This window comes from Mesoplodon bidens, assembly GCF_964165515.1.
Source record: "Mesoplodon bidens genome assembly, chromosome: 12".
Lineage (NCBI taxonomy): Eukaryota > Metazoa > Chordata > Mammalia > Artiodactyla > Ziphiidae > Mesoplodon > Mesoplodon bidens.
The window spans coordinates 87,540,927-87,566,191 of NC_138168.1; the positions used below are offsets into that span (position 1 = coordinate 87,540,927).

The 25,265-nt window shown below is 43.2% G+C and overlaps 1 protein-coding gene across 5 annotated transcripts in view; it reads right to left on the reverse strand.

Moving 5' to 3' along the window:
- PRKN (parkin RBR E3 ubiquitin protein ligase) overlaps positions 1–25,265 on the reverse strand; it is a 1,303,276-nt gene that overhangs the window by 434,988 nt on the left and 843,023 nt on the right. The gene's annotated exons all lie outside the window — the stretch shown is intronic.

Below are 25,265 nucleotides of genomic sequence, written 5' to 3' on the forward strand. Positions count from 1 at the left end.
AGTGCCACGTGACCCAGCCTTAGTCCAGGCCCTGCCAGTCTCCCTTCACCCAGCTCTAGTTTCAGGTTCCTCATCCATCAAATGAGAATAATGTGCCTGGCTGCATAGGGTCACAGAGAGGTGACAAGATCATCTGTGGAAAGCTTCTAACACACTCCTTGGCTCGTGGATGGTGCTCATGGTAGTAGAGTTTCTCCTACTTCTCTTCTTCCTCTCTTATTCAAGAGAAAGAAAAAAAATCCATATGACTTTCTATAATTTGCAAGGTAAATTCATCAATTTGTGGGAAAATTGCATTGGAAAACTCTGGTGATATTTCCCCTTTGCCTCTACAGCCTTGCCGCATATGACCTGGGTGCAATTATCCTCTGCCCTTCTAGGCTTGCTCTGTGTCCCAGAAAGCCGAACCCTCAGGGTTTATCAGTGGGGCTCCCTTGCTCTCTGGTTGCCAGCTCCGCACTCCCCCAAGCTCTGGACCACATTTTCTGACAGTGACTTTATCCCTCCAGGACTGTAAGTCCTTTTGGGCACCCTCTCTTCCTCCACAACTCGCAGGGCTAATTACCTCTCCGTTCCTTCCAGACTCTGGGTGATGAGGGAGTTGCCTTTTTGGGTGCCTCACTATTCGTGTCACACCTCTGTACAAACACATCTCTTCATTGAAGCATCTAGCGTGATTTGCTTTGATTCTTTTTGCTGCTCAGGCCAGAATTCAAAAAGTCTCAAAAGGTAAAATGGACAGAGGTGGAGCAAGTCTATCAACTAGAAGAGGATCCTTTATCTCATGCTTAGAAACTGGCTCACAGAAGGTAGGTCTCTGGTGAGTGCTAGAATGTCCCTTCTCTGGGAGCAAACATCAAAGCAGCACTAACTACCTGTCTTCAGGGGCAGTGAGCAAGGCTGGCCACCTAGTTTTCTACTCTTACTACAGTTATTATCCTATGAAAGAATCAATACGGTGCTGTTCTCCATTCCTGTTTCCATCCTTGTTAAAGCACAGTGCAAATACTAATGCCCAGACCAGAACAACTCTGCTATTTGAGGCATAACTCTTGGAAGGCAAATGTGCTATGACTTAACAGGGTTCTGAAAAAACACATTTTCTTCTCTAAAAATTACATCGTGTAGGGGTCTGTGAGGAACTTGTGTGAAAATGAGAGAGATTCTCTTTGGGTGGATGCAACCACATACCAGGGCACTAAGTTTAGAGAGCAGAGTATGAGATGGATTTCAGCCCAATTCATCTTCAAAGCCAGCCCTGCTTGTGCAGTACACAACTTGCACAACTGCAAGTGGCAGCCCTTACTTCCTCTGATTCTAGGACAGCCACAGTGACTCTTCGGACACCAATTTTCACATGTATAAGATGATTAATACTACACATTTTTCACCTAGCTCTATACAACCAGAGATGATACACTTGAGTTCAAAGAACTATGTATTTATGTAATAATGTTCAGTTAAGTCTCCTATACAAAGCAAAATTATCATTCCTTTATGGATTGATTACAGGTTATTTAACAGATTACTTTTTTTCCCCTGCTGATTAACTTATCAGCTCCTAATATCCAATTAGTTACTTAGTCAACTTTCAAAACTTCTTTACCAGAATCCACTTCTGGCCAAGATGGATTAACAGGTGCTGGATTTATCCTCCTGCCCCCGGCAACCTGATTATCTGGACAGAATATTGGGAGCAGTGGTTTTCAAGACACTGGATGGCAATGAAGGACAGCACCTCATGAGAGGCAGGAAACGAATGAGCTGAGTCCTATGCCCACCTCAGCTTACTGTCCTAAAAGAGTTTCCAGGCCCTGGATTGGAGAAGGAGAACCCAGGAAAAGCCCAGGGGACTCACAGAACCGAGGGGACAAACCTGGGTTTCTTGGGAGGACCATGCAGCTAGAGTGTACAGGACTGAATAAGGAGAGGAGAGAACTGCACGGGGGGCTGCTCTCAAGTGTAAACATAAAATTGTGCAACCACTTTGGAAAATGGCTGGGCAGTTTCTTTAAAAGGTAAACATATACCCAATACAAGATCCAGCCAATCCTCTCCTAAATATGTAACCAGTGGAAGGGAAAGTATATGTCCACACAGAAACTTGTACATGCATATTCATAGCAACTTTATAATAGCCCCAAACTGGAAACAACCAAGTGTTCCTCAACTGATGAATGATAAACTGTGGTATATCCATACAATGGAATACTGCTTGGCAATAAAAAGGAATGAACTGTTGACAGATGAAACAACATGCATGAATCTCAAAATAATTCTGCTGTGTGAAAGAAGCCGAAAACCAAAAAAAAAAGTACATACTGTATGATTCCATTAAAAAATTTTAAAACATGGAAACGAATCCTGAGTGACAGAGCAGATTAGTGGTTTGCAGGGGATGGGAAGGGGGGACAGGGAGGGGTGGGAGGGAGAAAATACAAAGAAACATGAGCAAATTTTGGGGGGTGATGGAGATGTTCATTATCCTGATGGTTGTGGTAGTTTCACAGGTGTGTACATGTGTCGTAACTAATCAAATTGCACATTTTCAATATGTGTGTTTTATCACATGTCAATTATACTTCAAAAAATTTAATGAAAAGTGAATTAAGAATGAAATGGTTTCTTTAACAAAAGGTTTTTCATACATGACTACCTTCTCACAATCTAGATAGAGGGAAGCAGCAACTAGAATCCTTTCATACATGGTTGCTTTCTTAATTCCATTGTAGTTACTGAGCAGTATATAAAAGAATTGTTACCATGCTTCATTTGAAAGCATGCTCTATTTCAGATGCCCCAAATAGCGACAGGGTTTTTCACAAAGAGAGCTGAGTAGTGATAATCTGCCATATGTCTTGATTCCTGTCCTCCCAAATGGGGCACACAAATCAGCCCCCCCTACAAAACAGAACTAAAGAAATAAGGTCTTGCTTTAAGCTTTAATTATATTCCTCACACACACATACATCACATGCATATATGTATACACATTTATGTGCATAGATATATATTTTTGTTCTGTTCTGTTATTGTGATTTCTGCTTTCATTTTCTCAAGGGGAGATGCTGGGTCATAGGATTTGAGCAATTCCATTTCTGAAATGTGTTCCCAGTGCATTGGAAGAGAATTAATCTGGAATCACATAAAAAGTCCTGACATCCCACCACTGCCACTTCTGGAGGAAATGAATAGGAAGAAAAAAATCACTGTGCTTTGTGTGTCTTTGTGTCTTCACAGACTTCTAATAATCTCTGGGCATCGATCCTGCTTCAATTTTAAGAGGCTCCAAACGATGGTGGATATTGAGTCTTTCAGGTGGAGTGAAGCGGCCCCTTCCATCGGCAGAGTCAACAGGGCAGCGCATGCTTCCTCAAGCCCAGTCCACAGGGTATGTGGTTTTCACCCCTGACTAGTGATGAAGCCAACTTTTTCATTTAAAAGAAAATCCTTTATTTGGAGGCTATGTTTTCTCCTTATGTTGAAATACTTTCCTTATAATGAATGATACTGAGAGTAGACACTTTTGTTATTGTGTTTTTAAACATCCTCACCTGGTAAAATAAAACATCGCAAACTTATACTGCTCTCTCCTCCTCTTTTTTTTGAACATTACTTTGTTTGTAAAACCCCAAAGTCCTGGCTTTATCACTGCTTTTCAGGACATATGAAAAATTTTATTGACATTTTGATTTTGGTCTATATAGGCTAAGTTGTAACAAAAACAAAGAAGTTTGAACATAATTGCACATGGTTACAAATAACAATGCTACTTCTATGTGTAAGAAATCTCATATTTAATTTCCTCAGTGCAATATCTTCAAAAAGAGCTTGACCCGTCCAGCTTTCAGACAAAACAAACAAGGAATCAGGATAATCACTGTTGCTCTGAGGAGACCACTGAATGTCTGGTGATGCAGAGCTCTGATAAGGGAACTAATAATTCCTTTGAAAGTATCCTGGAGAAGGGGCCATGGAAGCAGAGACCAACACTGGCAATAATGAAGGATAAGCTTGGATCATAATACAGACATACATTTTATTAGTAAGACTGCATATAGCAATACAAGATTATCAAGTATCCACAAACCTAATCAGGTTGTGCAGGGAGGGAAAGAAGGAAACAGACAACAGTCCAGTGGCTGTTTCTACCCCCGCAGCCCCCAACCAAGAGACCAGGTCTGAGTCACCATAAGGAAAGTGTGTGTAGATGAAAGCTCAGGGGCCATTTTTTGATAGGGAAAGTCCTCGTGAGACTCAGAGCAGAAAAAGTATGATATTGGAGTCATGCTGACAGAAGTTTAAAACAAAGTGGGAAAGACTGGGCATCCTCTTCACTTTTAAGCAAAATTTAGCAAGGAAAAACATTTTCACAGAGGGCACTAAAACTGTAGCCGTGGTGTAATATTTTCCCTCAGATAACTAGAAGGCAGTTGACTTCCAAAAGCAGGGGCTTTGTACTTAAGCATACTTACTTCTGCATACTCTGTGGAGTTGCAAACAACTGAGGAAGGTTTACAGTGATGGGGGAGATGTGGTAGGTACAGTTATACAGGTGGGAACTGAGAGCCAGCAGAAGCCGGTGTACAGGTTAAAATGGTCTTATTTGTCTAACGCTCTGGTTGGGCATGCAGACATTCGATGCAAAGCATCTAACTCTATAAATGCTTTAAACCCTCAATTCACTGGGGTTATGTTCTTGAAAATGTACATTTTATTCATAAATAAATCATAGCAATATTTTTTGAATCTTTCTCCTAAAGCAATGGAAACAAAAGCTAAAACAAACAAATGGGACCTAATTAAACTTAAAAGCTTTTGCAAAGCAAAGGAAACCATAAGCAAAATGAAAAGACAACCTACCTAAGGGGAGAAACTATTTGCAAATGATATGAGCAATAAGGGATTAATATCCAACATATATAAACAGCTCATACAACTCAACATCAAAAAAACAAACAACCTGATTAAAAAATGGGAAGAAGACCTGAATAGACATTTTTCCAAAGAGGATTTGCAGATGGCCAACAGGCACATGAAAAGATGCTCAACATCATTAATCACCAGAGAAATGCAAATTAAAATCACAGGATATCACCTCACACCTGTCAGAATGGCTATCATCAAAAAGAAGACAAATAACAAATGTTGGTGAGGATGTGGAGGAAAGGGAACCCTTCCCTTGTACATTATGGGAGGGAATGTAAATTGGTGCAGCCACTGTGGAAAACAGTATGGAAGTTTCTCAAAAAACTCAAAATAGAACTACCATGTGACTCAGCATTTCTACTCCTGGGTATATATCTGAAAAAAATGAAAACAGTAATTCGAAAGGTATATGCACCCCAATGTTCATGGCAGCATTATTAACAATTGCCAGTATATGGAAGCAACCTAAGTGTCCATTAACAGAAGAATGGTTAAAGAAGCTGTGTTTTATATATATATATATATATATACACACACACACACAATAGAATACTACTCAGCCGTAAAAAAGAATGGACCTTTGCCATCTGCAACAACATGAATGGACTTAGAGGGTATTATGCTAAGTGAAATAAGTCAGACAGAGAAAGAAAAATACTGTATGATATGTGGAATCTAAAAAATAAAATTAGTGAGTATAACAAAAAAGAAACATACTCAGATATAGAGAACAAACTAGTGATTACCAGTGGGGAGAGGGAGTGGGGGAGGGGCACAATATGGGTAGGGGATTAAGAGGTACAAACTATTATGTATAAAGTAAATAAGCTACAAGGACGTACTGTACAACACAGGGAATATAGCCAGTATTTTGTAGTAACTATTAATGGAATATAACCTTTAAAAATTGTGAATCACTATGTTGTACACCTGTAACTTATGTAATACTGTACACCAATTACACTTCAATAAAAAAATGAAAAAAAACAGTAACTAGGTAAGTAAAAGTTGAAGAAATATGAACAAAACTGAAAACGTTATTATTCTCAATATATAAAGAGCTCTTATAACTCAGTAAAAAATAGTATCATACGGTTACAGAAAAAAAACCAATGACATATACAGATCTTTCTCAGTAAATACTCAAAACTGTTCATTCAACCTTATTATTAACAGTAATTTAAACTTAACAATAAGATATAATTTTGCCTATCAAATATATAAGCTTTTCAAAAATAAATTCAATGGCTGTTAGTTGTGTAAGATGGGCTCAGTCATACGCTGCTAGTGAGAGTATTAACTAGCAAAATCTTTATGAAAAACAAATTAGTCATATGGTTTATATCAAGAGTTTTAAAAACACAACTCTACTTCTAGCAGTCTCTCGTATATACGACAACAATCCGAGATAGGGACAGGCACTGTGTATAAATATGTTCATCACAACATTATTTATAAATAATTTTAAAAATTGCAAATAATTTATATTTCCAAGATTTGGAAGTGATTAAATACAATATAGTATTTGTAGTTTAAATACACTACACTATAGAAAAACATTAAAATAAACCTTTTGAAATGTAAATGACTTTGAAAGATGCTCCTAGCATGATGCTTGTACTAAGATCAACATCAGAATATAAAACTCTCTATATGGCATGATTCTATCTTGTTAACATAACAGTACACAAACACAGACATGTATTTATACACAGACACACACGTCTGTGCAGGTAAAAAATATGGACAAAAATACCAAAATATTATTGATATATTTTCTCTTTAAAAAAATTTAAAAAGAAAATATATTCTGATAAAAATATAAATATTGAAAGATTATATGAAGCAAAAGGTAAAAGTCCCGAATTACCAAAATTCCCAATAATCTACTTACTTGCCAACCCTCCACCACACCCACTGATGTCAGTGTGAAGTGTAGAATATATTTAAATATGTAATGTTAAAAAGTATGAGTGTGATTATGCTGTGTATATTGATATGTCTTGGAGATCTTTTCAAGTCAGTATATAATCTTCATTCTTATTAATGTCTGGTTATAATTCCACAGCTATACAGAAATTTAACCCACCCCAAGATAAAGAACATTTTTTTTTTTTTTTTCCCGGTACGCGGGCCTCTCACTGTTGTGGCTTCTCCTGTTGCGGAGCACAGGCTCCGGACACGCAGGCTCAGCGGCCATGGCTCACGGGCCCAGCCGCTCTGCGGCATGTGGGATCTTCCCGGACCGGGGCATGAACCCGTGTCCCCTGCATCGGCAGGCGGACTCTCAACCACTGCGCCACCAGGGAAGCCCAAGAACACTTATTTTTTTATCCAGACTCACTGTTACAAATAATGCTGCCCTGAATAGGTTAGTACACTTCTCTCTGAACTCTTTATTTAGGAAACACACATAGAAGTGTAATTTTTAGGAAAAAGGGATTGTACATTTGTTTTCACAGATACTGTCAAACTGTCCTCCTAACTGGCCCCACTAGTTTACACCTCCAAAAACTGTACATGAGAGAACTTATATCCCTTTAACCCTGACTGAACATTTTCTTTCTGTTTCATTTTTGTGAATTAAGAAATAGTTTAATTTGTTTTTAAAAATTACTGAGTTGACTTTTAAAGTTGCTGGGTCATTTATGTTTCTGTTGTGAAGAGCCTATTTCTATCTAGAGCTGAGACCATTAACTGTTCCCTAATAGTCATTCTCTTTGTCTTTCTTAGTAATAACATCCCTATTTTTAATGGACTCAAGGTCATACTTGATGAAGATTACATTTCCCAGTCTCCTTAAAAGGATAGCCATGTAACCTAAATACTGGCCAATGGGATAAAAATAAAAGAAAAAAAGAAAAAACAAACAAACAAAAAACAAAAAAAAACCTTGCTACTTCCAGGAAGTGTTTTTTAAAAAAGAGTGCAATCACCTTCCTATTTATTGAAATTTGAATAAGACAGCTGAAACTTAAGCATCCATCTTGAGCCGTTTGTAAAAGACAAATATTGTAGATGTTAGAGCAGAAAAATAGAGGGGTTTTAGACCATGATAGTGACTTAGAAGCCTCCTTACCAGACCTGGACGATTCAGACATTGTTTAAATGAGAACTAAATGTTTGTGTGTTTTTAAGCCCCTTTTATTGTGGAATTTCTATCATCTGCAATTTAACCTAATCTTCACTGACAAAATATCCTTTGCCAGATTTTCTCGTTTTGTTTCTTATTGATGTGAAGCTCTTTACAAAACATAGATAGAATATTCTTTGCCTGCCAACAGAAAATTATGAAACAAATTACATAAAATCCATTTATTCATTCATTCATACATCACCTTAATAATTCACTACTCTGTGCAACTTTTATCCAAAGGCAACGCTTGGGATGGGGGTGGCTGGGAGGTGCATTGCAGATACCAGGAGGAACCCAAATAAACAAGGAAAATTCCCCAAACTTTCTGTTTATATGTATATATTTGCTATTACAGTTATCCTAGGTGATGAAGATATTTTCCTCATTTTCAATAAAGGAAAAAACTCTAACTTCTTGCTTCTATTGGCTAGAAGAATAGTATTCAGCTTTGTTTTAATGGAAAATAATCTCAAAATCTCAGTATTTTTAACTCTTAGGGTATTGCATTAAAACCACATTTGGTAAGTCCCACGTCATTCCTTAGATACAAATACTGAGAAGCACACTCTATTGGGACACAAACCTAGTGCACTGCCTGGGCAGATTTTCTGTTCAGTTACTGAAGATAAAGCTTTAATGCTCTTTACTTGCATAGGCCCCTTCGTGGCTCTAGTGGGGATCTAGCAATGTGCTCACACGGCCAGGGATTTCTGGAAATTTGAAAAGATATTTGAACAGCAATTGGTTAGGACAGGTGTCCCTTTCCACTCCAGTGCCCTCTCTGGTACAGTCCTCCTGTGCTAGGTGGTTTTAGCGTGGTGCTGGGCATTTGGGGGATCTAGCAAAGGGGAATTGGAGCTGGCTCTACATTTTGCTTGTCGTTTACAGTTCTTTCTGCATTGAATTAACTTTCTGCCAGGTATCCCAGGGTTGGAACACCTTCCAGGGATCACCTAGCACTGACTGTGTCAACAGCCCTGGCCGAGGTCAGGATCAGGGTTATGATATGGCGCCCATCACCAGCACCAGACATATGTGGATGGGGGACAGGAACAAGGTAGGAAATTTAAGGGAGGTGGAGCTAGTCTAGGAATATTTCTTCTACTCATCAGATGTGTACAATGATAAGCAGAAGATTGATTCCCATCAACACTGTGTGTAATGGAAGTTCTTTTGGGACAAGAATACATTTGACAATGCAGTTTATATGATTATAAATGCAACACTGATGCTTTTTCTTTTCTTTTGTAAAGGAAATCACTTGGCATAGAATTTGCCAGAATTTACATAGAATTTACATAGAATTCCTGTGTTTGAAGAGCAGAAACCTGCAGCATGATTACAGTGCATGTGCCTGCCAACTAGGAAGCTGCATGTTTTACGTGTCCCGATGTACCAGGTCGTGCCCTACTGCATCCAACAACATCTTAACCTGAAGAAATCTGGTCTCTGGATGAAGCAGCACACAAACTGCCATAGTCTAGCAAAGGGCCTCAAGAAGCAAGTACTGTATTCCGTTGACCAAATTCCTACTTTATTCATCAATAAATATCTATACGTAGCAATGAACAGGCTTTTCAATGACTTGATAATTACTGAAGAGGAATAATCACAGGGCCATTATGCAAAAAGATTGAAATGTTTTGCTGACTTGACATGATATACTAACATTGACAAAAACAACATTGAACTCATAATATACCAGTATGAGGAAGACTGAAATTTATTGATGAATTTTCTCAATGTATGGAGTATTTAAGAGTAGTCACTAATGCCAGAAAACTTGAATGCTCTGAAATCTTACAGACCTTATGTGAAAGAAAATGACTAGAGGTTTTCTCAAATTTGAAAACAAGCTTAAAATTTTTTATCTTTCCAAAAATAAGTTGTGAAACTGAAAGTTACTTTCAAAACCATCAATAATAAAAAATAAATTTTAATCAACCATGCTAAGGGGAAAGGCTAGATTATCTTTCTATTCATTCTACAGAAAATGATACTACAAAAGTCTTGCTATATAGAGGCCATCAAAGAGTATGCAACCGAAAAGTGTAGACAGAAGAGCATTACAGCGGAGTGTTAGGCATTTACTAAATATAAACACAAGGCCACTTTTCCAAAAGTGTGATTTTTATGGTGACTGTTGGCTTCTTAAAATTTGTAATCTGTTAGGATTTATTTTCCTGTTCTCAACTATAAAATGATTTTGTATTCTTTTTCTAAAAAAGGACCCCCAAAGTGGTGTAATCTCAGATCCCAGAAAAACTGAATCCGTCTCTACTTATGGACGTCCCAGGCCTTCTTGGCCACCCTCATACTTCTGAAACACCTTCTGGACCGGGCTGTTTACCACCCTAGCTGCCTTTGCAGGGACTGCCCTGGTTAAATGCTTTGAAATTTAACTTTAATCAGAGTTAAGGTCTTGGGCTTATCTGGCCCTCAGCCCCACACAAAGAGCCCTTTCAGCTTGAAGCTTCCTCTCCATTTCTGAGCTTGAATGAAAAGTCATCATCTCCTGGGCATGGACTTTTGCAAAACAATCTGGGGATGCAAACTGGAAATGGTGGGTGGGGGGAGGTTCAGCTCTGCGTGAGGCACCCCTTGATCAAAGGTAATGGGAGACCGGAGGAAGCTGGCAGGTAAATCCCTCCTTTCTGCCTTCTGAGGGATATCCAAGTTGTGGGTTTTTTCCTTGCAAATTTTCCCCAAAAGCCCTCTGTCTCTTTATGCTCCCATGAAGTAGCCTGAACGAATGCATTGACTGGCTCAGCAGGTCTTCTTGCTCAATTCCCTTTATTTTTTTACCCTAGCCACTCTGAGCTTCCACTTCCCAAATAACGAATAATTCCCCCCCGCCCCGCCTCAGGCTCTGCTCTGTAGAAGACTTTGGCTAAAATGAAAAAGTTCTGGCGATCTAGCACATAGGAAGCTTTCATTACTGTCAGCTGTTGTCATTACCACGATCATCCACATCAAAACACGGCACTGTCAGATGACCTTGTATTGGGTTGGCCAAAAAGTTCGTTTGTAAGATGTTACACAAGACCCGAACGAACTTTTTGGCCGACCCACAGAAGAAATAAAAACAATAAATGGAATTCAGTTAAAAGGCAGAAAAAAAATACATTTTAAAAGAGAGGAATATTGTATTAAAAATAAATTATTAACTTGAAGAATGAAAGTATAAAAATAGACTTTGTTTTGATAAAGCAAAGTTTGGGTTAAGCTGTGATAAAGCACGTATTTATAAACACACAGATACACCTACTATGAATGTAGCAAAAATAAAGCATTTATGTTCATTCTTGCGGAAAACCTATTCCTGTACAAATGCAAGAGTGAAGGTTCCTAACAGTTCAATTTGTGCACGTCTGCACCCGTGTTTTATTTGCTGTCATTTTTCTCCCATGAAAAGTGGTGGCCACTCCTGTCTCAGAAGTAGGGCGAGCTTGCCTGCTCACCCAGTCAGTTCTAGACAGATGGCCAATACGCATTTTCAAATCATGCCAAAACAAAGATTGAATCTGGCCTTAACCCATAACTCCCTTCCCCAAATATTAAATACATTTGCTTGGTAGCCTTTCTGACAGCACAGGGGCATGTAGAGATTAAACACAGGGGCATGTAGAAACCAACGCACTGAGCTGAGTTTGACAGGAGAAAGCAATGCAAAAATGCATGATTGAAATAGGCCTCCCCAAACAGGAAGACTTATGTTCCCCTCTCTCTGGAAATATAAATCTCATGGAGTGTGTGATTTTGATTTGCGTTTGGAGTGTGGGAATATAATTCAACAAGATGGCACCGTGCTGCATCCAGGTAGGGACCTCAGAATGATGGTCCTAATGCTGAGTACACTCTGAACTGTGGTTGTATAATAAGCTTGGAGGATCACCACATCTATAAGAGAAACCGTAGAATTTTGTCTGCCTGACTAACATGCATTCCATGGCCAAACAGTGTCCATAATTAACACGTCTAAAATAAGGGTCCTTGGCAACTGCTCTCACTTGCACTTTTTTTTTTTTGGCGGTACACGGGCCTTTCACTCTTGTGGCCTCTCCCATTGCAGAGCACAGGCTCCAGACCTGCAGGCCCAGCGGCCATGGCTCACGGGCCCAGCCGCTCCACGGCACGTGGGATCCTTCCAGACCGGGGCATGAACCCGTGTCCCCTGCATCGGCAGGCAGACTCTCAACCACTGTGCCACCAGGGAAGCCTTCTCACTCGCACTTTAGTCATAGTGAGTACAAGTTACTGAAGGGGTGCAGCAAATCTGAAGACCACGTTAATGGTGTCCTTTGCAAATGGCACTTTCCTCTCAGGTCACAGACACTCCAAGAGCCCAGGTTCTCCACTGGTGCATTTTAATGTAATCGACAGAAAAGTGTAGGAAGACACAATTTTCTAGACCCTGAGCAAATTATCAGTGCAGGTAGGTATTCAGAGAATAAATACATCCACTGTGTCATTGGAGTTTTAAAAATATAATCAGTTTGTACTAGAAATGAGGGCTCCATCTCAGATTCATCTAAATTAATTTGCCATTTTAAATTGCAGCCCATTTGTTCAAATCAGCAAAGCACAACAGAATTCTGTTTCCAACCAAGATTATTTACTAATTACTTACCAGAGTTACTAATCACTACCACGTTTATTCAGTCCTTCCTTTTCTAGAACGCCACTGGTCTGCTCAATAACTTGAAATTATTTTTGTTCCCATGATATTTCCCCAGGTAACAAAAGGACAAGCTTGGGACCTTTAGGAATGAAGAAGTCACCTTTCACTTCATGTTTTAAGAATAAGGATGGGAATAGGTAGAAAGATTCCCTTTCAATCAAACACTATTTACCGCACAACCTCTGAGTAACCAGCAAAATACCGTGGGCAGTAAGCGACCCATCAGACACCGTTCCTCTCCGCAAATAATGAGAAATGTAGTCAGCTAAGTCACAATAAAGCTTTACTAATAAGAGTAATTTAGCATAGTACTTTCTCGTTTTCTGCTATTTTTAGAAAAAGAGGAACCCACATAAAGGAGATTTAAACTTGCAAACATTTTCAACCTTACGTATTTTAAGTACATCTTTGACATGCCCCCCTGTTGCCGAGAGTATCCCATGTATACTCATGTGGTTCAGGGACCTCCGGACGAGTAGTGATGAACTTGGGCCCAGCCAGGCCCCTGGGAGAGGCCAAGTGGGCGCTGCTTCCTGCAGGTTAACTGGCCGCGCTCCCTGTGCTTCTGTCTAAAGGGGTCGTTTGCGGAGCTGTCCGGCCCCCCCTCCCTCAGCTGCCCCTCCCCTGTCAAAACTGCTACGTGCTGCATCCCAGCCCCTCTCCCTGACCTGCTGCTTCTACCTGCTGGGCTGGGAGCGGCACGAGAAACAGTAACAGAGGAAGCCCTGACGAGGTGCGTGCCTTTCACACACGGGCGCTCACGGGCTACCAGATGCTGCGGGCCCTCCTCGGAGCAAACTGCTTCGATGGCACTGATTTTTTTTTTTTTTTTAGTTTTAGTTATTTTTTTATACAGCAGGTTCTCATTAGTTACACATTTTATACATATTAGTGTATCTATGTCAATCCCAATGATGGCACTGATTTTTGAGACAGTTTCCTATTTCCCTCCGAGACTTTTTTACAAATCTGGGCTTTGGGCACGTTTCACATGTATGTGGGCTCCCTGCCTTCTTCGCAGCGGCCTGACAATCAGACAAGTGAGTGATGCCGGATACGACTGGAGTCGGAGCTCATTTCCGAGGCCGCCTTGGCTGAAAGGGCCCTGCAGGTTCCACTCCCCCTTCCAGGTGGGCTCCAGGGCCCCGGAAGCCCCTGGCAGCCGCTGCCTCTGGGGAAAGCCAGGCTAGCTCCCGCTCACCCAGAGCTTAGAGGGCAGGACGCCCGTGGATCAGCTCGGGGCCAGCAAACTGCAACCAGGAGCTCAGGGAAGCCGTTTGGGAGCCTGTCAGAGCCTCCAGGACTGGGATCTGGGGGCCTCCAAATCTGTAAGCCTTCACGCCACTTAGCATTGAATGCCAGCGCAGGCCAATGCAAGGGCTTGGGACGGGAATGCACCTCACACGGCACGTTTAAACCGGGGATTTTTATCCCCACAGGGCTGCGGATAACGACCGCTCTTGGTATCCTCCGCTGGGTCAGACGCAGGAGAAAGTGCTGGTGCCCTGCTTGGTTAATTTGCGACTTTGTCCTGTGATTCTCTCACACACCTTGCAGAGCAATCATACTCTGTTAGCCCATTTTCAGGCTGAGCTAAGTAAGTCTCAAGGAGGTAAAATCAATTTGCCCCAAATCATGCTCCACAGTGAAGAAGTGCTAGGATTTGTCCCCAGGCCTCCCTGGAACCACTTCCCCTGCCACCTAGTCTGTCATATGTCAGCAATGGCAAAGTCTCCCTGGGACACTGTTACCTGACACGAGACATCTTCAATCCTAAGGGTCTCTCTGCTGCCTGCAGAAAACTTCTTCGCATGAGATTGTATTTGCTTTGTCCACAATCTCCTTCTAATGGTGTCCAGCTCATCAAGGAGAACAAAGAAATTGGCCCTGGGTGAGTCCTGACACAGAGGCGGCCACAGTCTCCGTCCCCTGAGACGCAGGGCCTGGTCCCCAGCTCATCAGGCCAGTGGTGTGCACAGGCCGGGGAGAAACACAGGCTGCCGGGCTCCTGGGTCCCGGCTCATCTCACTTGCATCCAGCTCCCTGTCGACTAGCAGCAAACATTTGCTCCTTGGTAACGGCAACGTGGTCCTGCCAGATGGAAGAAAGAGCCGCTCACGGGCCCACGGGGCCACTGAACCCACACAGCCTCATCAGAGATGATGCTTTTTAATCGAGAGATTCAGGTTACTAGAGAAACACACAGGGGCCCTGTAGCCTCCACTTACAGCATTAGTAAAACAAAACACAGTGAAATAAAAAGAAGAGCTTCGTATTAAGAACTGGCCTCTATCACCCGACTGATGTTTATTGGATGTGAGGCTGTTTTTTGTCCAGATGTATTTCTAAGTCCATGTGACTCATCAGCTGCTCACAGAACATCTGCTTCCTCCTCACATATCCAGCTCAACGGCAACATGAAGTGATAGAAGGGAGGAAATATCGGTGTCCTGCATTCTGCTCACAAAACCACCTTGACACGTCAACTGACACTAGACAAATCCCGGGCCCCCACTGAGGTTCCTGATTTCCGTAACATCGGCCGTGAGTTTCAAGGAAATGCATTTCAAAATAATCAGCTCTGAACCCCAGGGCTTGGAGAGGGAGCACTGAGTGTGTAGGAGAAGCAGACATTCTGTTCCTCTTGAGGTTTTCTGGACTCTGATTGTCTAGTCTTAGGAGGGGCAAACTTAAGTGGAAGTGAGATGTAATCTGGATGGATCCTTTTCATTGTGCTGTACAGGTAAATGTCAGCTGGCTCGGTACCCTCCTCAGAGCCCTGAAGCAACAGAAGCTAAGGGAGGGAGACAGGTGTGGTGGAGAAGCTGGGAGGGGGATGGGAGAGAGGAAGGGGATAACGGGGGTGGGAGTGTCGGGAAACAGATCGGGCTGGGGGCGGGTGTGTGGCTGCCTCTCCCATCACAGAGGAGGCCTGCAGCCGCCCTGGTCTACAGCCCCGCTGGGAGGGCTTCTGGTAGCAGCAGCTGTGGCCACACAGGACCTGCCAGGGAGCCACAGAGGTCCCAGGGCATCTCCCTCAGAATGTCCCCCACTCTCTGGGGTCCAACGGCTGTCTGACAATCTTGAGTTCGTCTCCATCTGAAATTTCTCCCATGAAGGATCTCCTTGGCTTCTTAGTTACCAGTTGGACTCACCTGTTACCGCTGGACAGCACCCAAGAAAGTGTCAGGTCACTGCATTCACACGTTCCTTCCTTTTCAAGTCATTTGTGCCACACTATTTCCTCCTGAAACTTTTCAACTGGCGACCACTTTTGCAAAAGTGCAAGCTCAAAAACATGCAAATGTTTATTAGAGATGTCTGAATTTTAAAATCCAAGTAGGAATAACTTTCTGGGGTCCCAGAGAAGCAACAGTTTTTTAATATCTTAATACTTTACTGAATGGAAGTATATTAATGAGAATTACAGCACTGCTTTTCAGGTGCTAAGAGACCTAAGTGGCGTATGCTGGAGAGATGGCACAGAGGCACATCCCTAAGCTTCCTCGGGGCTTTATAGTCACAGTGTGTTTGGATACATTAACGGCCGACCTCCCAGCACAGGGTCCTCGCTCAGCACTGCCGACATGACACGTGTGGCCAGCTGGGTGATTCTCTGTTGTAGGGCTGTCTGTGCAGCCCAGGACGCTCGGCAGCAGCCCTGCCTCGTCTCCACACGCTAGACGCCAACGGTGCCCTGCCCCACAATTGTGACCACCTAAAATGTCTTCACATGTTGCCAAATGTCTTGCTTGGGGCGGGGAGGGGGGATGCCCAGGCTCGGGGGATCCCCTACCCTTCCATGCACACCCCTTCAAGACCTACTCTCTTAGAATGAAGGCAAAAGAGGTACTATTATTGCCCCACTTCACAGCTAGGTAATCACGCGGAAGGTTAGTGAGAGGAACGCACTTGCCCGGGGTCACACAGAGCGGTGTACAAGGGAAGAGATATGGGAACATATGCATATGTATAACTGATTCACTTTGTTATAAAGCAGAAACTGACACACCATTGTAAAGCAATTATACTCCAATAAAGATGTAAAAAAAACAAAAAGAATGAGCTCATTCTAGACGATACCAGTGAGGCATCAAGTAAGGGGCTTTGGGGTGAACGAGATAGAGTCGCCTGACCCCCTGACTGAAGCCTCCCCCCTTTCCGACTGACTTGGCAGGAATGGCTTACAAGCCAGGGAAGCCCCGAATCCCGGCCGAATCCCGGGAGGCAAGACCACCCCTGCCTCAGGGGCCCCCCATTCCTGGAGTCTCTGTGTGGGCCCTACACAGATGCAGTCTCCTGTGTGGCCAAATGACTCTCCTTGTGCCGAGGCGTTTGCCCTGAAGGCTGAGTTATCTCCTAATCCTTATGCTTAACACCTTCAGAAAGGCTCTTGTAAAAAAGAGAACGAGGTTGTATTGAGATTAGTTAGGCTGCTTATAATGCGAGGTGCAATGTCTCGTCTAGAAAAATGCAAATGAAAAGGTTTTGACTAAAACGTCTCGTCTCTAACCCAATGCTGGTCTAGGTCCCTTAGCACTTAGTTGCTGTCCTAAATACTGACCTTTTTGTGTCTGCCTTCCTTGGTTCAAATACTGTGAGAGCTTTTCCCCAGCAGCAGCCTTCTCTGACCACCCCCTCCATGGGTTCTGGGCAGCTGGCTGGGGATGGAGTGAGCAGTCTGGGGTAGGAGTTTGGTTACAGCATCGTGGAGACATTAGGTAAGACCGCAGCATCTGACCCATTCTATGGATAATTAAGCAGTTGAGTTGGAGGCTAGCATCTACTGCAGGGGTTACAGCCACTGAGGCCTGTTGGGATCACAGGTACGGGGCATAAGGTGTGCCGGAAGGAGGGCGAGGGCTCAATTCCCATCCACCAGGCTGCTGGGGGGCACTCTGGTCTCCTACTAGAACTTTACACAGAGTCCTTTATTGTAGACGTGAACTTCAGAGTTAACCTAACAACTTCAAGGAATCCATGATTCATTATTTATTTTTGAAGCCATGGTCATGACATGGTTCTGATTCCATGGGAAAGCAATTAATTAGAAAACATGCTACTCCAGACCTCTAAAATGATCAAAGTAGAAGATGGTGAGAAAAAGCACACTGTGGTTAAAAAATGTCTCAACCAAGAGAGTTGCGTTGTAAGAAGCATAAGAAAGAAGGGTAAGGACAGCCACGGGGTAGCTGGGTCTCAGGTACACAGGTAGCGGGTGGGGATCAGCCACATCTCAGCTCCTCCATCCTTTCCGGGCAGCTTCAGAGGGAAGCTTTCTCTAGCGCCCACACACATTTAGGCACTGACTTAGAAGCAGAGACGTGCTGGATAAACACAAAGTGTTTGTCAAAGCACTTCTCTCCAAGTGGATCTGCACAGCCAGATAACAGAAAAACGCCTTCCCCCTTTGCTGTCTAAAGGCTGGGACACAGTCTCACAAGAAAACTGATGGGTGAGACCATCTCAGACTCCACAATGAACCACACCTAATTTACAGGAAGAAAAAAAAAAAAAACCTGAGTACACCGGCCCGATCTTCACACTCTTAGAAAAGCCTGTGGAAGTCAGGCACAGTGGTTCTTCCACGGTTCTCACCCGTAACTTGTTTGAGAAAATGTAATAAACTGATGTGCAGTGTGAATATTAACTTCAGTGAGACGAGATCCTTTACCATCATTTTTCTACTTGAGAAACGTGAACGCTCATTAAGAACAAGCTGGCTGGAAGCTCTCGATGTTACTCTGCAGACGGTGCGTTGCCCAAATTGTTCTACGTGTGGGATAGAGGGAGTCTCGGGTGAAATGAGGATAATGATACCCTCTTGCAGGACGGTTTGAAGGGTTTCAGATGATGCGTGTGAAGCTGATGCTACAAGGCTTTGCCTCATGGGCTCGCGGCAGTGGAGGTGGCCCCCTGGGACCTGGGCAGCCGTCTGGGGCACGTGGCCCAGCTGACTCCCAGCATGCTCCGAGCAGGGTGCCCAACACCACGGCCCGCCCCAGGATTTGCAGTGGGGTTGCAGGTCTAGCTGCCCTGCAGAGCTATGTGACGTTTAAACATGCAGCAAATAAACACGTGGGCGCCCTCACGAGGCGGGGCTTAGCCCGCACTCACTGGGCGTCACGACACCCCCATGGACAAGTAGCAGCCCACGCCTGCTACTTCCTGATTTGCACTAATTCTTTCTTACCCCTGGAGTTTCACGATATTTAACAATTCTGCAAATTCTTTAAAGTGTGAGATATGAAAAGAGTTAAATATGCTCTAAGGAAAAGGGAGGAATCATCTCGAATTAGTATTTTCAAAGAAGTTAGGGACTTGGCTTGTTTAACTCTTACGAAGGTATGACTAGTACTAATTAATGCAGGTAAAAGGGAACTGATTCTAATATGCAAAGGAGGGGCTGCCTGGACCAGGGATAATTCTGCAAACAGATCCAGATGCAACGCCCGCTGCACCCGCTGTGGGGAAACATGCTCCCGGGATCTTCCTCCCCTTGTTTAATCTGTGACATTGCCACTGGAATTTGTCATTCAAGGAATTACAGCTGATGTTACAGCCTGAAGCGCAGCTAAACCAAAATAAACAATCTGCTCTATTCTGCTTAGACTAATACGACAGTGATGTAAGGCCCAGCACACTGGCAGCGGCAAAACGCTTCTCCCACACTGTGTGTCTGCGACGTGGCCTGTGTGCGCACAGTGGCTTTGTCGAGAGAGGCCTCTGGGACTCTGTTCATTGTTGACGCTGGTGAAGGGACCCGAGAGGGGCTTTGGGCAGAAATCTAACATTTTGCCTTGGTCTGCATCGGAGAGATTCTGTTTATAACAGCTAGGAGAACAAGCGTCTAAGCTTAGAACACAAAAGCCTTTTTTGTTTGATTTTTCTTGGTCGGGGGTGACCTCTGTCTTCCTGAGTCAGGAGATTTTGCAGATACACTAACGGGCGGTGGGAGTTGTCGTTACAGTTCACAGAAAGGGCCTGCAGCTTCCAGTATACAGAGATTTGAAGCCGCCCACACAGACACATTTCCAGTTGTCTTAAAGGCCCAATATATTTTTTGGTATCACTTCCCAGCAAGGGTTCTCTCGGTATTTTTAATGCATTTTGCCACAAAGGTAGCAGGATTTTGTCTTTAAATGGGGCGAGGGGGTAGTTATGAGCTCATAACTGGCTTCCTCTCTGAAGGAGCGCTCACTCTGCCTGGTGTGATCATCACTGCAGCCTCCCTTGCACAGCCACCTTCGGCAGTGCTACATCTGTGCATTCTGCTCCTAAGCCCAGTGTTTTCCATCTGAGTGTAATGTTATTCTCCTCGTTTTTTTTTTAAATCCCCACCCAGGGTCCCAGGAGCCCTGCCATACTCCAGAAGCACGTGAAGCTGTGTCATGCCCGCGGTGACAGGGAGCTCCCTCATCCGGTTACGCCTTCCACTCAGGAACACTCGCTCCAGATGAGGGGAAATTGCCACACATGACTCAGTTAAAATTGTCAGCTTGAGTGGCCTGGATTAAATCTGGCCTCCTACACGCAAGCAGTTTTCAATTTTATCACCTCATTCTAAGCAAAGCGTGAACGAGAGTTCAGTGCATTTGGATAGAGATGAAACAGGGTCCTCTTTAATAAACAGATGCTTTTTTTGTTTTTTGTTTTTTTGGTTTTTTTGCGGTACGCGGGCCTCTCTCTGCTGTGGCCTCTCCCGTTGCGGAGCACAGGCTCCGGACACGCAGGTTCAGCGGCCATGGCTCACGGGCCCAGCCGCTCTGCGGCGTGTGGGATCTTCCCGGACCGGGGCACGAACCCGTGTCCCCTGCATCGGCAGGCGGACTCTCAACCACTGTGCCACCAGGGAAGCCCTAAACAGATGCTTTTTAAAGCTCGTTATTCTAACTTGTGATTTTCTAAGCGTAAAACCAGACACGGTTATAACGACCACATCCCTCTCCAGGATTTCCGCGTGGAACAAAAACTAAGAGTGAGTTCACCGAAAGGGAAGGGGGAAGTAGGAAGAAATGAAAATGCCCTGTCCTGCTGGCCGCTGGGCTGGAAGCACCACCCCGTTCCTGCCAGGTGTCTCCTCCTCCAAATAGGCCAGGCTGTAAAGTGAGTGGGGCAGGTGAGGTGCCCAGGTCTGTGACAGCACCTTTGAAACTGACAAGGCGTCACTGTGCATTTGGGGTCTGCATGCCTCTCACTCCTGCGTCGCCCACCCTGCCATGCGGTGCCTCTCGCTATAAAGCTCATCCACGTCTGCACTGCCTCACGGCCTGGGCACTGAACGAGGGGGCATCTTGCTGCTGATTTCTCAGCACAGGTAATGCTCTGGCAGTGACACGCTAGGGCAGCCCCCCCGGGCACCCCCGCTCCCCTCACACGTGTCCACCTCTCCTTAAGACAGCCTTCAGCTTCTCTGGGAGGATGACAAATAATTCTCATGACTGCAGATCTGTGAATGTCCCTCTTCCTCCCACGGATGGGATGGTGTGAATGAACATGGAAGAGGAAAACAAAATGAGAAAGAAGGAAAACCATGACGTTCCACCTCTAGATGGGGCTACTGTCTGCAAGTGTCCTCTGTTTGGTCTTTAAAATTCAGTTCACTTCAACTGAGATTGAAATTAGGTATCAACAGAGAATTTACAATTTAAATCAAACTTTGACTCAAGTAATGAAGTCTTTAGTCCTGCGAACCTCATTCACAGCCTCAGGCCACTGTAGAATGGCTAAATTTCTTAATTTCCTGGGTGCCTGTTTAAAAAAAAAAATCCCCAATATTGAATACACTAAAAGGGAAGAGTAGCAAGCAGTTAATGTTTATGTGTTCTTGAACTTCAGACTATGGATAATAAAAGATCAACGGTGAGAAGAGACTTCCCGAAATGGTTGGCAAAACCCTGGTAAGTTTCAATTTGTCCACTTGGTAAACAAGTCTGAGGGAGGAAAGCCACGTTTCCATTGGCATCAGTACTTTGCTCTGCATAAAAATACTAGGAAATAATAGCTCTGGAAGCTCTTTTAATGTTTTCAGAACAAGAAGTGCAGGTAATCTTATTGAGGAAGCAAGAATAATGGGCTTTTCTACGTTATTTCTGAGACACTGAGCATGACAGTGGCAGGAAACTACGTGTGAAGTCATCGGGAGAAGGAAAGCTTTGCATACGTCATCTCTTTAGACTTAACCCCCTTGCTCAGGACAAAACAGGAGAGCAGGAGTGGCCCTGCCTCGTGCATTTCTTAATCATTCCTGTCAGCTGTGGTACTGTTATTATTATATGACTGCTGAAATAGGGGATGCTCATCGAATTTACACTATGTGTCAGACACTGTTTCAATTGCTCCATATACTTTGACTCATTTAGTCACTAAAGCACGCTGTGATTTAAATATTATTGTAAAAAAAATAAATATTATTGTAATCCTCACTAGAGAATTAAGTAACTTGTCCAGAATCATGTCCAACCTCTTAATCCTTACTATAGATTCTTCCAAGACTAGGGCCATTCTGAAAACTCAGCTTGACCTGTAATATAACAGAGGGGCACCCTATTCATCAGGAGGCAGTGTGGCTTAAAAAATGACATGTGCCGTCAAGACAGACTTATATCCAACTCCTCCCACTAACGCTCCAGGTCGTATGCCTCGGGGCATCCTCTGACTTCAGAACTTAGCTTGAACCCTTGAAAGCCTTCTTGGGTTCAGGAGAGACAGCTTGGATGCAAAGTGGAGATGGGTGATGAGTACATTCAGGTAGCACTGATCCTGATTCCTGGGCACCACAGAAAAGCATCCGATGGGTGAATCAGAAGGCATACGCTAGTAGGCAAATACACAAAATGTATCATATTATAAAATTTTATTAGCAGTGACAGTTTTAAGGGAGCTTTAGCAATATTTCAAACTCAGGCATCGAAGTCTGACAGATTCAATTTTGTGTTTATCAAGTTATCTGATGACATACCAAAAAAGAGCATTCCATAATCTTCAGGCCAGCCCTTCATATGCCAGGGGTTGCTTGCCTACAACTGGTAGAGCCAAAATGGAAAGCATCTTTCCTACCTGCTAAGGAACAAAGGAGGGCTCAGTCCCCCAACATCACCTACTTAGCGCAAGTTCATCTCAACAGAAACCCCTTGGCCAAGCAGGCAGCCAATCAAATGGAAAGTGCAGACAGCGTAATTACAGAGGGGTGGAGACATCAGACGGTACTGGGGGCATCACAGTTAACAAGCAGGCTGTTTCTGGACACTCACAGATTAGCACATTATTGCAGCAACTGGAACCAGCAGCTAAAACACATCTACCTGATTATCCTGGGAGCAACCTACTCTGCACAGCCGAGAGCTGGAAAAACTCTATCTGGAAGATCACCAACATCACAGGTGTCAAGCCCCATTTCTCTTAATAAAACCCAGGAACAAAACAGAAGGCACTGTGAAGCATGGTGAAAGGTCACTGCAGCAGCACTAGGGGATTAAAAGGGAATGGACACGTTTGAATATCTCCCAACCTGAGTTTCTTTTCCTTGCTCCTTACAGCAAGATGCAAACAGCACCCCATGCCTGCACTTACGTTGCATGTATTAAATGGCTGTGTGAATTTATCTAAGCCCAAATTCCGATCTCAAATATAAGAAAATAAAGCAAACAAGAGAAAAGAGTGTTCACTAGGTAATCCAAGTGAAAAATCGGGGCCTTCATCAAGAGCGAGCCTGCCTGTCGGCTTCCCGGGCCTCCGACCTCCTGGCCCGCTGAGGACTCCTCCTCCTCCTCCCTCTCCTTTTCCTCTGTATTCCTCATGATGATGCACCTTCTCATTTGGCAGTTTCCGTGGATTGAGGCTGAATGTTAAGTTTTCTGCCGAAATGGGTTCAGGATCTTGTCAGCTATTTCCTTTAGTGAAATGCACTTTCATCTTTAATCTACTGAAGAGTGCTACTTATGACAGGGGCTCCTTAGAGAAAAGAACTCTGAAGGATGGGCCACTACCATATTTAAATTGGCCTTACCTAGATAAGTAAATACAAAGATAAGGTCAAAAAAGGTTAATAATTTATACTCAGAAAAGCTTAAAAGGATTCCATAATTTAAGCCTCTCATGAAGGTCCGGAACCAAACTCAATATGATACCTCTGAAGCCAGCTTGACACTGTGACTTTGCTTTGTTCAAGCTAATGGTGCCATTATTCTACCAGCTACGCACTCTCAAAGTCAGAGAGGCATGAAAGATACCTTCTGCTTCTTCAGGGAATCATTTATCAGTAGTTAGATTTTTAGTCACTAGTTCTTCCACAACCCTTCTATTTTATTTTTATTCTTACTAGGACAATTGAGAAGAAGACTCTTTCTCTTATCCTTCCTTGTTTGAATCCACCTTCCATTTTTAAATTATGCCAAAGTATAGTTGTGAGCATGTCACTGCCAGTTCAGATGCAGGTTACATCTCTGGTGAACCTCCTCTCCTCCCCAGGAATTCTGATTAGGCTGTCAGTTGCCTGGAAGCCTCAAGGCATGGTCCCCGCCCTGCTGGCAAATTCAACTTTAAAGTCTTTGTGCTACCATATGATCCAGCAATCCCACTCCTGGGCATATATCCAGAGAAAACCATAATTCAAAAAAACACACGCACCCCAATATTCATTGCAGCACTATTTACAATAGCCAGGACATAGAAGCAACCTAAATGTCCATTGACAGGAGAATGGATAAAGAAGATGTGGTACATATATACAATGGAATATTACTCAGCCATAAAGAAGAACGAAATTATGCCATTTGCAGCGACACATTTGGACCTGGAGATTGTCGTAGTGAGTGAGGTAAGTCAGAAAGAGAAAGACAAATATCATACGATACCACTTATATGTGGAATCTAAAAAAATGGTACAAATGAACTTATTTACAAAACAGAAATAGAGTCACATGTAGAAAACAAACACAGTTACCAAGAGAGAAAGGGGGAGGGGAGGGATAAATCGGGAGATAGGGATTGACATATACACACTACAATATATAAAATAGATAACAAATAAGAACCCACTGTAGAGCACAGGGAAGTCTACTCAGTACTCTGCAATGACCTATATGGAAAAAGAATCTTAAAGCGTGGAGATATGTATATGTATAACTGACTCACTTTACTGTACAGCAGAAACTAATAACACAACATTGTAAATCAACTATACTCCAATAAAAATTTTTTAAAAATTAAAAAGTAAAGTCTTTGTGTGTAGATGAGGACAGAGGGAGAACCTGACGCTTAAGGGAGCAAGACAAGTTAGAGTGGAGAGTAGCAGAGATGAGCAACAAGGGTTACTTCCAGGCCATATAAAGGTGAAGGTTCAGGCTGCAGTTTTGCCCCATCACCTTTAATAAGCATGGAGCCAAGTGAACAAAAAGACACCTTAAAAGTTTAAAGAGCAAAAGGAATCTTTCAAAAATGTATTCTTTGTTTATAAAAGTGTCAAAAACTCTTCCCCTTGTCACCTAAAAGTATAAGGTAGCTGTAAAACCAAAAATA